Raw genomic sequence first — 15,922 nt, forward strand, 5'->3', positions numbered from 1 at the left:
AGATGTGATTTTGGGTATGAATTGGTTAACCCAACATAAGGCAATTCTCAACACTGAACTGAGAACCGTCAGGTTGAGCTATAATCAAGATGAGATTCTTTTGTCCATCCCCGCAACCAATCCAGCCAAAGCTTCTGGTAGAATCTATGAAGCCATTGTACCGGAGATCAAGGATATTCTAGTAGTATGTGAGTTTCCAGATGTATTTCCGGAAGATTTGCCTGGACTGCCCCCTGAGAGAGATGTAGAATTTGTAATTGAGTTAAAACCCGGTACGACTCCCATATCTCGAAGATCGTACCGTATGCCCCCTAATGAGTTGGCAGAATTGAAGATTCAATTACAAGATCTACTGAATAAAGGATTCATCCAGCCAAGCTCGTCTCCATGGGGTTGCCCCGCCATTTTTGTTAAGAAGAAGGATCAAACCTTACGAATGTGCGTGGATTATCGACCCCTGAATGAGGTCACCATCAAGAACAAGTACCCTCTTCCGAGGATTGACATCTTATTTGATCAACTGACCGGGGCGAGGGTATTCTCCAAAATTGATCTCAGGTCGGGCTATCACCAAATCCGTATTCGGCCCGAGGATATACCGAAGACCGCGTTTACTACGCGGTATGGTTTATTTGAATATTTGGTAATGTCCTTCGGACTAACAAATGCTCCTGCCCATTTCACTTATTTGATGAACTCGGTGTTCATGCCCGAGTTGGACAAGTTCGTGGTGGTCTTCATCGACGATATCTTGATATATTCCAAAAATGAAGAGGAGCATGCTCAACATTTGCGGATTGTATTGACGCACTTGAGGGAACATCAGTTGTATGCCAAGTTTAGCAAGTGCGCGTTCTGGCTGGAGGAAATTCAATTTTTGGGGCATGTGTTATCTGCCAAGGGAATTGCGGTAGATCCTAGCAAAGTCAAGGATATTCTGGAGTGGAAACCCCCAACCACTGTTCACCAAGTCCGGAGTTTTCTTGGACTAGCTGGATATTATCGCAGATTCATACCAGATTTTTCTAAGCTTGTGAAGCCAATCACAAGTTTATTGAAAAATTATATTAAATTTAATTGGTCTTCTAAGTGTAATGAAGCTTTTGAACAATTGAAGACGTTATTAACCACTGCTCCGGTATTGGCTCAACCGGACATCACCAAGCCTTTTGATGTATATTGTGATGCATCAGGGAGTGGACTCGACTGTGTATTAATGCAAGAGGGTCGAGTAATTGCATACGCTTCAAGGCAGTTGCGCCGACATGAGGAGCATTACCCAACTCATGATCTGGAGCTAGCTGCTGTGGTTCATGCCCTGAAAATTTGGCGTCATTATCTGCTGGGAAATATCTGTCATATCTATACAGATCATAAAAGCTTGAAGTATATCTTCACCCAGTCAGAATTGAATATGAGGCAAAGACGATGGCTTGAGCTTATTAAGGACTATGAACTAGAAATTCACTATCACCCAGGCAAAGCCAATGTTGTGGCAGATGCACTGAACCGTAAGGTTTCCTGCCACTGTCTTATGGCGAAGACCTCTGACAATACTTTATGTCAAGAAATGGAAAAGCTAAACCTGGGGATGGTCCAACAAGGGACCCTGAATCAGCTAAAGCTTGAGTCAATCATCTTGCAAAGGATAATTGATGCTCAAAAGGATAATATGGGTATGAAGCACATACGAGAGAAAATAGGGACTGGAACAGCCACATATTTCAAAGAAGACGATCAAGGTGTGATATGGTTCAATAACCGCATAGTAGTGCCGAAGAATGAAGAACTCCGCCAGCAAATCTTAGATGAAGCGCATCTTAGTCGCTATTCTATTCATCCGGGAAGCACTAAGATGTATCATGATCTAAAGCAGCACTACTGGTGGACGAAGATGAAAATTGAAATTGCACGCTATGTGGCTAAGTGTGACACTTGTAGACGTGTCAAAGTCATACACATGAAACCTGCTGGTCCATTACAATCTTTGCCAATCCCAACATGGAAATGGGAAGATATAAGTATGGACTTTATCATGGGATTGCCCAGAACTGCAAGAGGGTATGATTCTATCTGGGTTATAATTGATCGACTTACGAAGATTGCTCACTTTCTGCCGGTCAAGATAGATTCCCCAGTTACTGTCTACGCCCAATTGTACATTGCTCGTATTCTTAGTCTGCATGGTGTTCCGAAGACTATAGTGTCGGTTCGTGGACCTCAATTTGTAGCCAAGTTTTGGGAAGCACTTCACAAATCCTTGGGTACTAAGTTGCTCCATAGTTCGGCATATCACCCACAAACCAGTGGACAGACTGAGAGGATTAATCAAGTACTTGAAGATATGTTGCGAACATGTGTTCTGGACTTCTCACCGAAATGGGATGAATGTTTGCCTTTGGCGGAGTTTTCATATAATAATAACTATCAAGAAAGTATCAAGATGGCACCTTTCGAAGCTTTATATGGACGACGGTGTCGAACTCCGCTAAATTGGTCTGAACCTGGAGAAAGGTATTTCTTTAGGCCTGATATAGTGAAGGAGGCTGAGGAAAAGGTTCAGAAAATTATTCATAATCTGAAGAAAGCCCAAGCTCGGCAGAAGAGCTATGCAGACAAATGGCAAATGCCCTTGTATTTTCTTGAAGGGGACTATGTCTACGTGAAGGTTTCACCAATGAAGGGAGTATCGCGTTTCGGGATAAAAGGAAAGCTTGCACCCAGGTACATTGGTCCATTTCCTATACTTCAAAGATATGGGCCAGTGGCGTATCGACTCCAGCTCCCCGAAGCATTGTCTGCTGTACATAATGTGTTCCTTGTGTCACAATTGAAGAAGTGTCTTCGGGTTCCCAATCGAACCGTTGAAGTAACAGATGTTGTCCTGGAACCAGATTTAACATACTCGGAACATCCTATTCGAGTTCTGGATCAAAAGGACAGGGTTACCCGGAGAAAAACTCTCAAGTTTTATAAGATACAGTGGAACCAACATTCTGAAGAAGAGGCTACATGGGAAACTCAAGACTTTTTAGATAAGAATTTCCCAGGATTTTTAGACTCATGTAATTTGTAAAGTATATTTAGTGTTGTAATAAAGAAGTGACCCCCACACCACCCCTGCCTTGTACCAGAAATAAAGGAATAAAGATGTGACACATTTCCTTTTCCATTACTCACCCTAGGACTTTAAATCTCGGGACGAGATTCTCTTATGGGGGGAAGAATGTAACACCCCTGGTGTTACTGTAACTAAAACTTGAGCATGACATCATAAGCATTGGCATTGCATATGTTTGACACACCTAGAGTGCATTTACTAGGTAAAAATTTCAAACAAGTTGTATTGTTATAGCATTTTGCAAATAGAACCCTGGATAGGAAACCTGACCCTAAATAAGGCTCAAAGGGGCAAAACTTAACCCAAATGAAGAAAACCTAAAAGCTTTAAGGGAAGGGTCACAAAATGATCCCAAGACTTAAGTGGAATCACACTTAGACCCCTGGGATACCAGAAACCCTAACTGGAACTCTGGAAAACCCTAAATCCAAACCCTAGGGGCATATGTGCAAAATTAGTCCACTTTTGGACCAAAGTGCAAAAACCAAGTTAAATAAGTGTCTTAAGTCATTTGGGTCACTCATATGTGAATTTGCAATCCATAACTTGAGATTTGGATTTAAGTGCAAAAGAGCCATACTTGACCCTTTTTGGTTAAGTCTGCATTTCAGTGTGATTGACTCAACTGGAAGCCCTTGTAACTTTCAAATTATGGGTTTTTTGCCCTAGGTCACCACATCAAAATTGTAGCCCAATTATAGGAGAACAACTTTGCTTAAGAGTGCAAGCCATGTTATTGAGAAAAATCTGCAGATAATTAAGGTTGAAGTTGGGCTGTCAGGGTGCCAATGTCTGAATTTTCAGACAGACAGTGTGATCACTGAAACTTTAAGCATGAATTCAAGCTTGAATTATTGAGAATTTGATCAAGATTGCTATGACAGAATTGTAGCTGAATTGTCAGGCTATAATTTTGGTACAGAGAGCTAGCTTAGTCACCACACAAAATTGGGAGAAATAGGCGCTCCAAAGTGCTCTGTCAGGTGTTCTGATGAGGTCTCGCCATGGTACAGTACCCCAAACTGAAACAGATCACGGTTCACCCCCCCTGCCCGTCGCCGGTGGCCCGTCGCCGTTGATTGCCGCTCGCCGTGATTCGTGCGTCGTGGCCATCGGATAAACAGAGCTCGGTAAAAATCCCCGCCGCCGGTGGGCTGGACGCCACCCCGACCAGCCGCGATACTTCTCCCCTTGCTCACCGCCCGGGGATAAGGATTTCACCGCCGTTGTGCCGTCGCCGTTGTCCGCCGTGTGGCTCTCACTTTCCACCGCATCGTCGTAAGCCTTAGCGGCTCCCGGTTGATCGCCGGAGCAGCTGCCACGCCACTGGACACGTATTCACCGCGCCAAGGTTCTTCCTCATCTTCGGCCGCCCACACTGTCCGCTCAAATTCAGCGCCACCGCCCCGGGGATCTATAAATTGACCCCGCAGTGAGCTTCACAACATCATCGCGCACCCAGCCACCAAATATCGTCCTCAATCGTTCACCTGAGAGCTCGAATTCCTAATTTCCCCCAAATCGGTTTGAACACCCCGTAAGAACACTTCACCGCGGCCAGCCTATTCAAGGTGAATTCATACTCCTCTGTTGATTGTTCTAGCATCCCTAGGTCCTCCTTAAGCTTTCCGACCCCTTTAATTGCACTGTACCATCACCTATCGCCGGGAACACGACGATCTTGCCGCTCTGCTCACGGCCACCATGGCCAGAGCACACCCCTTGATTATTAGTGCAATTATGTTGGGGGAAGTACTTCTCTGGGGTAGAATCCGGGGTAAACCGAAGATTAGCGCCGGTCATAGCCCCAATCGGCCGGTCCAGGAGTTCACCGGACTTCGGCCACACGTGAACGCCGTCGTGGACCTTGGTCTGCGAAGGAATAGAAGTTTAAGGGCCTTAGTGCAAACTGTCAGTGACTCATAAGCATAGTAACAGTGCCGGTTCCCAGTTAGCAAAAACCCTGAGGGCCTTTCTGTAAAGCCACCAACGCGGGCGTGGGCGCGCCCTGGTTTTCGGTGTGGTTGGGCCGGTTCGGGCCAGAATCAGCCCAATACTGTTCCACATTTTCCTTTTTCTTTTTCTATCCAGCTTTAGAAATATGTAGAAAATTACAGAAAAATCCTAAAAATATGAGACCAATTTTCCTAGCCTTCTTATTTTCCCTAGAATTTAATAAAAATAGTTTCATGATTTTTAGGTTAAATTAGGAATTTTAAGGTATTTAAAATAGTTCAAGGTAGTGGTTCTGGATTTTTAAAAGATAAATGATAATCCCAAAAATGCTCAAACTTTTTATATGAGTTTCTCATCTTATTTAGAAGCCTTTGGTAGAATTTGGGTTGATTTGGACCTTGTTTGATCACAAAACCCCCACCCCTGCCCTGTGAACTCCTTTACTAACTCCGGAAACCCTCAGTTCTCGGAGTTCCGTGAAGGAAAGTTGTACTCAAGACCTTAGATAATAAGTTTATATCATATTTGCACCCTCATGAGCATCACATGGCATTCATTCTTATACATATGTATGGTTATGATTAGAACACGAGGAAGAAGTGGAAGCCACTGAAGAGCAAGTACCACCACCTTTGGACACTCAGGCTGAGAATTGTTTCTACTTCGATATTTGTGGATCTGAGCCTGACTCACCCATAAACAAAGGCAAGCCCCGGTGCATTTGCCACCTTCCTTGATGTTTTAAAATCTTTCTCACTTGATTGGTGCATTAGGTGATAGGAGTTAATTGCTAAAACAATTCCTGCATTACTTTCCTTGAATTTGATTACCTTCCTTGATCACCCGTTTTACAAAGGATTTTTAATGCTTTGCCATGCTTTAGTAAAAGAAAATGACTGTTTTTACAAAAGTTGATATGGCAAAAGTGGGTGGAATGTTTTCGAAAATAAAACCTGATGGTGGATCCATCACGGCCGTGATGGGTTCAACATCGGAAAAGATGTACCTCTGCCAGGTACCAAGCTTTGGGTTGAAATGATTAAGCTGAGACCGGGTGGGTGACTTGCACGAGAAAGGAGTCTCGGTGTAGTGTCTCCGTCTGAGTCGATTAAGGGCCGTCTCGATGTAAGCCTGCTGACCGAGGACCCTTTAACTGGTCACATGCCTCGTCATGGGTAAGCTTTGCCTCGGGTGGACTAAGGCCAGAATAAGATAACACGAAATGGGCGTGGAGCGGTGGCGAGAGTAGCGTGTACCCTCCGTGGCAAGAGGCTGGACGGTGGTGTATCTGTGCTCTCGGTTTGCGTGAACCTGATCTGGTCTTAATAAACTCGGTGCTACATATGTCGTGTGATCGGAGATCCTCAGCTGAGTATAATCGATTCGGATCACCGTACCTCCGCGGTTATGGAGACTTGGCCACTGACTTACACGTAGCACTCCACTGAAGATCAAGGGTTGATAAGAAATTGGCTAGTACAGGTCAAGTGATTGAACCAGGGTAGAAAGAACCCTAGCTGCAGGTAATTTTACTTAACCTAACAATAAAATTTGATTTTAAGGATCCACTTTAGTAAGCAATTCTGCAAACAGAGTCTTTGACTATTGAAAGGCCTTACCTTGACTCCCATATAACCAGCATACCCTTGAGAGTCTTTTATTTAGTCGGGTAAGACTTGCTGAGTAATTCCATACTCAGGGTTTATTCCTCCGTTGTTTTTAGGTGAGGAGACAACAAACTTGTGTTGTTTTTGTTCCAAGGTGGTGAAAAACGAGGACAATCAAGAATGAAGCTGCTGGAGGACCGAGTCCTCCTTAAAAACTTTTATGTAAAGAACTTATGGGAGGAGTTTTTGCCTCCCAGGTATTGTAATAATACTTTTCAGCACTCGCTTTACACTCTGGTCTGTATTAAATGACTTACTCTTACTTTTTAAATAAATGTAAGTTTATGTAATCACTTCCGCATTTCCGCATCTCCGATGAACATACTGTCTGTCAGACGGGTGAAACGTTCCTGGAAAGGTAAGAGGAAAGATACCGAACTTGTCAAGTAATTCAGGAACATCTACAGGGTTGTCTGATGTCTGTTGGACAAGGACAACTGTAGGTGGGCCTAATGACTTGGGAGGTTCCGTCACACCGGACAGTCCGGTGCACCACCGGACACTGTCCGGTGCCCGATTTCCTTCCAGAAATGGAGCAGTCGACCGTTGTAGTCCTGGAGCCATTGGCCCACCGGACACTGTCCGGTGCACACCGGACAGTCCGGTGCCCCCATCTGACCGTTGGCTTGGCCACGCGTCACGCGCGGATTGCGCGGCCGACCGTTGGCCCAGCCGACCGTTGGCTCACCGGACAGTCCAGTGAATTATAGCCGTACGCCGTCGGCTTCTCCCGAGAGTGGCCTGTTCACCAGAGTTCAGCCTGGCGCACCGGACACTGTCCAGTGCACCACCGGACACTGTCTGGTGCACCACCGGACAGTCCGGTGTGCCAGACTGAGCTGAGTCTTGGCTGTACACAGCCAAGCATTTTGCATCTCTTTTCTCTTCTTCTTTTCTCTGTTTCTAACACTTAGACAAATATGTTAGTACACAAAAACCAATGTACTAAGTCTAGAAACATACCTTCTCTTTGATTTTTACATCTATAGCATTTGACATGCTTGAGCTTTGATGTTGGACTCATAAATCATCAAGTCAGCTTGACTTGATCTAGATTGACATTTCTTAGCTCCAACATCCTGCAAAGGTCACATAGAACATCTCCAAACATAGGAACAACCCAAACTAAAAGTCAAGGTGCACTTAGCTCCTTTTGGGCTGCTTCCAGTTCTGGTTTTGACACTGCTTCTTCTTCTAGTAACCTTGATCTCCTTCTTAGAGCTTGGTCTTGAGCCTTATGACTTACACCACATAACTAGATATGTTTCCTCATTGGTTGTAAGTCACGTCCTTATGTAGTGATCCTTGATGTGCCGTAGCTGTTCTCAACTCGATCACCCTTGACTTTGCAAGTCTTCTTCTTCACCCTTAGCTTTGGGTTCCTCAGCCTCTTTGACCTTCTCCCGTGCACTTGGTACCTCGATTCCTCGAAGCTTTTCTTGCCTCCGTCCTTGGCTTGATCAGTTGTCTCTGAGCTACGCACCTGAGTCTCACTTTATGCAATGTCCATCTTACTTGTGATGTCCATTATGTATCCATAATCCAGTTCTTGGACCATCACATTTGTTCACTTGTGTTGAACCCTGCTAGCTTTACCTTAAGCACTTGTTCAACACTTAGTACATTTGTTAGTCCTTTAATTGAGTTGTCATCCAAACGCCAAAACTCACAAGAGAGCTTTCAAGTAGTCGTTGCTCCGCCGTCACACCGGACAGTCCGGTGTGCACCGGACATGTCCGGTGAATTATAGCGGAGCGAATTCCCGAAGCTGGCGAGTTCAGAGTCGCTTGATCTTGGGGCACCGGACACTGTCCGATGGTGCACCGGACAGTCCGGTGAATTATAGCGAAGCGCCTCTGAGAATTCCTGAAGGTGCGAAGTTCAGCTTGGAGTCCCCTGGTGCACCGGACACTGTCCGGTGGTGCACCGGACACTGTCCGGTGGTGCACCGGACAGTCCGGTGTGCCAGACCAGGGCACACTTCGGTTATCCCTTGCTCTTTTTGTTGAACCCTTTTCTTGGTCTTTTTATTGGCTTATTGTGAACCTTTGGTACCTGTAGAACTTATAAACTTGGGCAAACTAGTTAGTCCAATTATTTATGTTGGGCAATTCAACCACCAAAATCAATTTAGGAAATAGGTGTAAGCCTAATTCCCTTTCACCAGCAAGCCGAGTACATTGATTTTGGTGATGCAGTTACATTTGATACTACACATAAGACTAATATGTACGATAAGCAATTAGGCATGTTTGTTGGCTCGAACCACCACCTACAATGCACAATATTTGGGTTTGCTTTACTAGGAGACGAGACAATTGATACATTCGAGTGGGTCTTCAATACGTTCAAAACATGCATGGGATGTGACGGACCACGAGTGATGTTGACAGGTATGTTGCAATAGATTGCTCATATTAATTATGGCACGTACTATATGATATCATATTGGCTTGCATAATGTCATGTAAATTTATCTATTTCGGATCAAGACCCTGCTATGCCAATCGCACTAGGCAGAGTATTCCCAAACACAATTCATCGATTGTGTTTGTGGCATGTGCAAAACAAGTATATGCCCCACTTGAATGAATTGTATGCTAGATTTGAGGAGATGGATTTCAAAACAAGGTTCCAATCTATAATACACCATCCGTTGAATGAAATGGAGTTTGAGGCTGCCTGGCAAATGATGGTAAATGATTTCCAGCTACACGAGAACAACACCCTTGCCAGATTATATGAAATGCGCAAAGATTGGGTACCTGCATTTTTCAAAGGAGACTATTGTGGTCTTATGGTCTCTACACAACGAAGCGAGAGCATGAACAAGTTGGTGAAGAGTGCCCACGTGGATGCAAACACACCGCTTCATCAATTTGCAAAGCAAATGATGAAGCTCCTGCATAGTAGGAAGATGAAAGAGGCCAAAGAGGCACTAGGATGCATGGTAAGTGAAAAAATAATAAACATATGTTTTATGCTATTAAAAACAAACCGGTATTAATACTATACTGTGTAATTTGCAGGGTCAAAAGGATACAACTACATTGTATATGTTTGAAATCAGAGTTGCAAGGGCATACACTAGAGCTGTGATGACAAGGTTCCAGGAGACAATAAAATATGCAACTGCATACCGAATAGACCGTGATACAGAGGGTGATGAACATGATTGGGTGGTGAAACATACTACAAGATCAAATAAAATTGTTTGGGGTCAACACCAATTCAAAGTAAGGGCTGATGTGGATGCCAGAAAGTATTCATGTGAGTGCAAGCATTGGGAGCATACAGGTATGTTATACTAAACGATTATTTCTATATAAAATTCTAAATTATTACAAATACATAGCTGTTTGCAATTAATATATGACAGAATGTATGTTCAATCAATTATAGGTCTATTTTGTGTTCATCTTGTACGCGCTTTCATGCATCTACAAATTGAAAGGATCCCGAGTGAATATATTTTGCAACGATACACATACTCTGCGCATCAAGATGTGGCTTTTTCAAGAGACGATAGGAATTTGAAAGGAAAAGATGGAGAAACTAGATCATATAGACAGAAGATGTTGCTTAAAAAAGCAATGAAAGTAGTACACCATGCGAGTCTGTCTAAAGCTAGGAATGATAAAGCCCTAGAGATGATGGACGAATTATTAGGGTTATTGATGCGTGTGGAGCCTGATATAGGTACTGGTGAGAGTTGTGGCACAAGTGCTTGCGATGACATCCAGGTACGCACATCGTGTTGTTATGAATTTTGCATAATTACTTGTCGATAATGATCCATGATTGTAATGATGATATAGGTCGAAGCGTATGAAACAGACGAAATGGCTGTAGACAACTTACGCAAATGAGATGATGGGAACGAGGTATGGAACAAATCTTTATAATGTATTACATATGCTGATTTGTGTCTTCACTGGACTTTGCTTTATTTCACAGGAAATTTTAATGGGGTCTAATACAAATGAATGCAATACTAAGGATGATCAATGTAATATGCTGATATTAACATTGGAACAAAACGCTGACATTCGGCTGGTTGATAGTAGTTCTACGGATGTGGAAGCTAGAAAGGTAATAACATTGCTACAATATATGATGAAATACGTGAATATAAAAACTGACTTAATATCTTTGTTTTGTAGAAACTGGAATTTCATATGGAAGGTGTAAACTTAGCAAGACCAGATAAGGCCAAGCCTAAGGGAAGAACAATCAAAAGTAGTGAGCAACAAGTTTTTAAATTGGGTGCGAAAGGAGCTAAGAAGATGAGCAGGAAGTGCCAGAAATGTGGCATAGCTGATGGTCACAACAGCCGTACGTGTTTAACTGTTGAGGATAATAGGGTTCGATTGGCTAACCTATCTGGACGTAAGCGAGGACGGCCTCCTGGTTCAAGGAACAAAATCATAGCTGCAGCCCACAATGGAATGAGACATCAACGTCGAAAAAACGAACAGTGGATGTCGGAGATGATGATTCATCTGATAGATAGTAGAAGACCATAAGATAAAAATATATCTATATGTAAATGTGATTCCTGTGTTTATTTCACAAAGTCCAGAAAGTATCATAAATATATTTGCAAACTAGCATAAACGTATGTGTCAGTTTTCATAAGCTATTAACAGGTCTGTAGCAACTGAGTGTACATAGACTTAGCGTACATGTATGTGAAAAAAATGCATAACACTGCGTTGTGTAATGCATAAGATGGTTAGACTATGAACCATGTCTGTACAAAAAATGAGCCTGTTTCCAGTATATAACGCTGATAATTGTATCATACACTTGAGACAAAACTAGAATAATGTATGGGCATAGAATGATGACTATTGTATCATAAGTGTATGGGCAAGCATGCATAAGACCAGCAATAAGTATATCATAAACTTCGGACAAAACAGGCATACTTCGAGGTTATTGACAGCACAAAATTGTACAGGAATTTGGCAGAATCAAATGCAAGAAACACACATTAGTATCAAACACATTTGGTACAATATTCCAGTTTAGAGGTTAGCTGATCCCCAAAGTTGTCATTGACATAAACTAAGAAACGTCTACGGTCTTTGCCCATATTATACACACATGACTGATCTGAAGTTTAGGGAACCATTGTATACAAAATTTATTACATGTCCAAACTAAGCTACATCCATTAGACCTTGAATCTTTGGATGTCTTCGAGCAGCGATAATGCTTTGTTCTTCGGGTGGAATGTGATATAATGCAGCGCAAGAGACCGTATCTCACTAGTGTTGCCCTAAAATACAATAACATTGAGTTAGTTATACCTCTGTTCCATATGTTGCCTTGTGCCAACTATAGAATTAACTGGTAAATTTGTACGTACTGCTTCTATGTCTGACCGCAGAGATCCTTCGACGCAGTCATAAAAGAGAATGTATCCCATAACATAAATCCCACAATCATTGGATCCTGCTGCCATGTTAGGACAATTTGGGCACAAACCAATTGTGAAGTTGCCAAATTTGGGAAAGCATGTCCTGGGCCGTACATGTTGTATGGATTTGTTTAATCTACTCATAATAACCTTAGCCCATGGTACATTTCTACCCCCTAAGTCCAATCCGGCAAAATGATAGTCCTTCCATGTAGTACCACCAAGTGTTGCCCCATATGGATTGGAATCTAAAATGTGAATGCACTTCTTCACTGTATTTACAACATACAATGTCCAGTGCCCCCTGCTTACCATGGGAACCATGATCTGACCATGTAAAAAAACATAAAGATGAACAATGTAAATGACTTCCACATAACAATGTGATATATACCATTTAAAAATAAATTATGTTTGTAAAATGAAATACGATTGTTACCGCTTTGCATTTATCCATTTCATCTGTCTCGGGCAATGCATTGTCTAGAAGTGTGTGCAGTACAGATTCATCAAAAGGTTGAGGGTTCCGACTGTGTCGTTCCTGTTCCTCAAAGTTGAGTAGTGACTGCAATAAACAATATAAATGGAGTCAGTATACTTGGGTTCACAGATTGTGTATCTGAATATGGTGTAAGTATGTTACGATAATTTACCCCAACATTAACAACAAGAATTAATCTGTTCGAACTCATGGAGGGTTGCTGATTTTTGGCATCATCATCAACACACTGGATGAAGCACTGCATGAACACATTGTCGAGACACTTCCCATCGGCAAAAGATTCATATATATCAGAACATGTCGAAGAATATTCACCATAATCTATTATGGTCCTCGGGAATTTTTGATAACAATTAGTGAGGTCGCGTAAAACTTCCAGAATATAAACAGATTTTTATTTTGTCTGTACTTCATACCTGCTGGTGTCAGATTGTGTACCACACAAATATTCGCGTAGAGCTAACACAGTTTGCATCTCCGAATCAAGTGAAACCTGGTCAACCTGAGGAGTGTTTGTAGCTGGATCGGTTTCGACAGAAACCTAAAAAGATATATGAAAAAATATATAAAAATATGTGAACAGTTTTGACAACTATAATGAAAATGAAAATTACTGAGCTGACATAAACTGGCATAAACATATGTGGAATCAAGTCTCATAAACTGGCATAAAATTACTGAGCTGACATACTGATCCAAATCAAGTGTCATAAATATGCTTGCAAACTGGCATAAACGTATGTGGAATTTATCATAAGCAATTAATAGTTATGCAGCAAACTGAATGTACATCTACTTAGCATACATGTATGTGCAAATATGCATAACACTGCGTTGTGTAATGTATAAACTAGTCAGACTATGAAGCATGACTGTACAAAATCTGTGAACAGTTTTGACAACTACAATGAAAATGAAAATTATTGAGCTAACATGTTCAGATGGAGTCTGATCAAAGCATGGACCACTGTCGAGCAGGTCTGTTTCTGCCGCTTGTTGGACGCCGCCAGTAGACTAACAATCATGGTATAAATGGATTAGAAGTTTAGTAAACTACTAATAATAATATAGAAAAACCACGAGGGGTGTACTCATACCTTGATTTGCGGAGTCGCATCAAATATCGGCGCGTCAGGTTCCATATGTGGTGTTGCTTTAGGAGTGACATTTGTGTTGGTCGGCATGTTCTTGCCACCGTCACCATGTTTACCCTGAAAAAATTGTAATGGTTATATGCTATTTAAAGAAAACGATGAATACAACCCTAAAATGAAAAATACAATTAATAAGAAAAACATTACCACTGGGGTTGTAGGTGCTTTGTTCTATTTCGTTATATTTGTATGAACCAGTGGATCAATATCAGCTTCATCGGGGCAACTTTCTAATAGTACACGAATATGTTGTTGCCTTAACAGTAATTCATGTACCTGTGTGTCTGTAAACTGCGTATCCTGCTGGGAAACTGGAGTAGACATATCGGGTACAGTTGGGGGGGCCGGACACGTACATCCTTCTGTACGTGTCATGTAAACAAAAAAAACATTGTTTAAAATAATGACATCAAAACGATATCGACAAGTGATTGCATAACTTTTTTATATTGACGTAAAGACATTAAACTGACTAACCTGCTGTCTGGGGAAGAATATCATCTGATTTTGAAGTTGTTTTCTGCACATCATAACCATCTTCATTATCCCCCGACTCAGCACGGAGGACCTCATCAATTAACTCGCCGAAAACATCAGATAGGTTGTATTGTTTCTCAACAATCTGCTGAAGAGTCTGTTTAATAACTGAACACGCCTTACCAACCTCCGTATCAAAATGTGACAACTTCTCTATGAAACCCAGGCGGTGGCGAGATGGAAGCTGATTCAGCTTGCTTGATATCAAATCCCTGATGAGCGGGAGTTCGATGTGAATTGTGTGCTGTCCAGATGGGTCAGGACGAGGTACATCAAAAGTGTTTGTCCTGGTCTTATGCTGTTGTAAATTGAAAATTATTAAATAAATATATAGCATGTCACTGAATATTATGTTGAAATTCTATGACAAAAAATATATAAATAGAATCAAGCCTTGAATTGTGCTTCAACGGGTGGTACAGCTGTGTAGCAGGTCTCTGTGGAGCTTCGGAACTAAAAAAAGGCGTGAAAGATGGAGTAAAACTTATACACACATATTAAATTGATAAATGTGATTCATATGTTTAATGGACAATGCAAAAAAGCATCATAAATATGCTTACAAACTGGCATAAAGGTATGTGAACGTTATCATATGCATGTAAAAATGATTGACACAAAAAAATACCGAACAATGTCCAAATGGTTCTTCTCCTTTGCGTATCTTGCCCTTATCAGCTCTTGTCAGTGCTTGAATAATATTCCTATCAAAATATTTGATTCGTGGTGTTCCACGTTTGTTCTGAGGTGCCGCTGAGTCATGAAGATGATCCAAATAATACAGCTGCAAAAATCATAACATGAGTCATTGTGAGACATAACAAAAGCATAATCTACGTGTATATGGATTATGCATACAAGATTATGGCTACATATAACAGACAAAAAAAAGGATATGCTTACAAGAATGACGATGGAACATCCGTAAATGGTTGTAGAAACGTTCGTAACGCTCCTAGTATGCCACTTCTTGGCAGCTTGACATAAATCATTGAAAATAAGCTGGCACCAGTCCATCTGGTGGAAACGATGCATCTCCTCAGTTAAAAGAACCTCATGGTTGGTTATTCCCCAGCTGGCAGTAGGGAATAACAACCTATTGAACAGTATCAGGAAAAAGGATCTGATGCTTAAATCATCGTCAGACCCTTTCCTCATACGATCTTGAAGAGCTGCAACCCCAAAATCTTCTTTCGATAACCCAAGTTCAGCTCTTAAATTGTTGGCAGCAACAGCTTCATCGATGCCCAATGCAGTTCCTCCACCAGCATTTGGTAACCCCAAAATAAGGTGCACCGTATCCTTTGTAATTTTCAGCTCCTTCCCTGGGCCGGCTCGAATTGTCATGTCATTATGGTCGAGCTTTTCCATCAGCCAAGCTAAATGTGATCTGCTGCCGAGTGCGTCAAGTCTCATATCAAGAATACTGGAAAATCCCCTCCGTGTAATTGCTTGGCGCTGTCTGTCATTTAATATCTGGATGCTTACTAAAACATCTTGGGGGTTGCATCTCACGTTAAGCCTCTGCTAAAAAAAAGTATACAATGAATATCGTAAACA

At 41.9% G+C, this 15,922-nt stretch overlaps 1 long non-coding RNA gene across 1 annotated transcript; it reads right to left on the reverse strand.

Annotated features, from left to right (window-relative positions):
• Positions 1-11,710: 11,710 nt before the first annotated feature.
• Positions 11,711-14,598, reverse strand: LOC109939583 (uncharacterized). The gene is made up of 9 exons (XR_004849623.1): positions 14,303-14,598; positions 14,102-14,187; positions 13,769-13,882; positions 13,605-13,685; positions 13,088-13,212; positions 12,823-12,933; positions 12,609-12,734; positions 12,119-12,496; positions 11,711-12,028 (listed from the first exon to the last, which is right to left on the reverse strand). It is a non-coding gene; the product is annotated as an uncharacterized lncRNA (long non-coding RNA).
• Positions 14,599-15,922: the final 1,324 nt, after the last annotated feature.

This window comes from Zea mays, chromosome 5 (genome assembly GCF_902167145.1).
Source record: "Zea mays cultivar B73 chromosome 5, Zm-B73-REFERENCE-NAM-5.0, whole genome shotgun sequence".
Classification (NCBI taxonomy): domain Eukaryota; kingdom Viridiplantae; phylum Streptophyta; class Magnoliopsida; order Poales; family Poaceae; genus Zea; species Zea mays.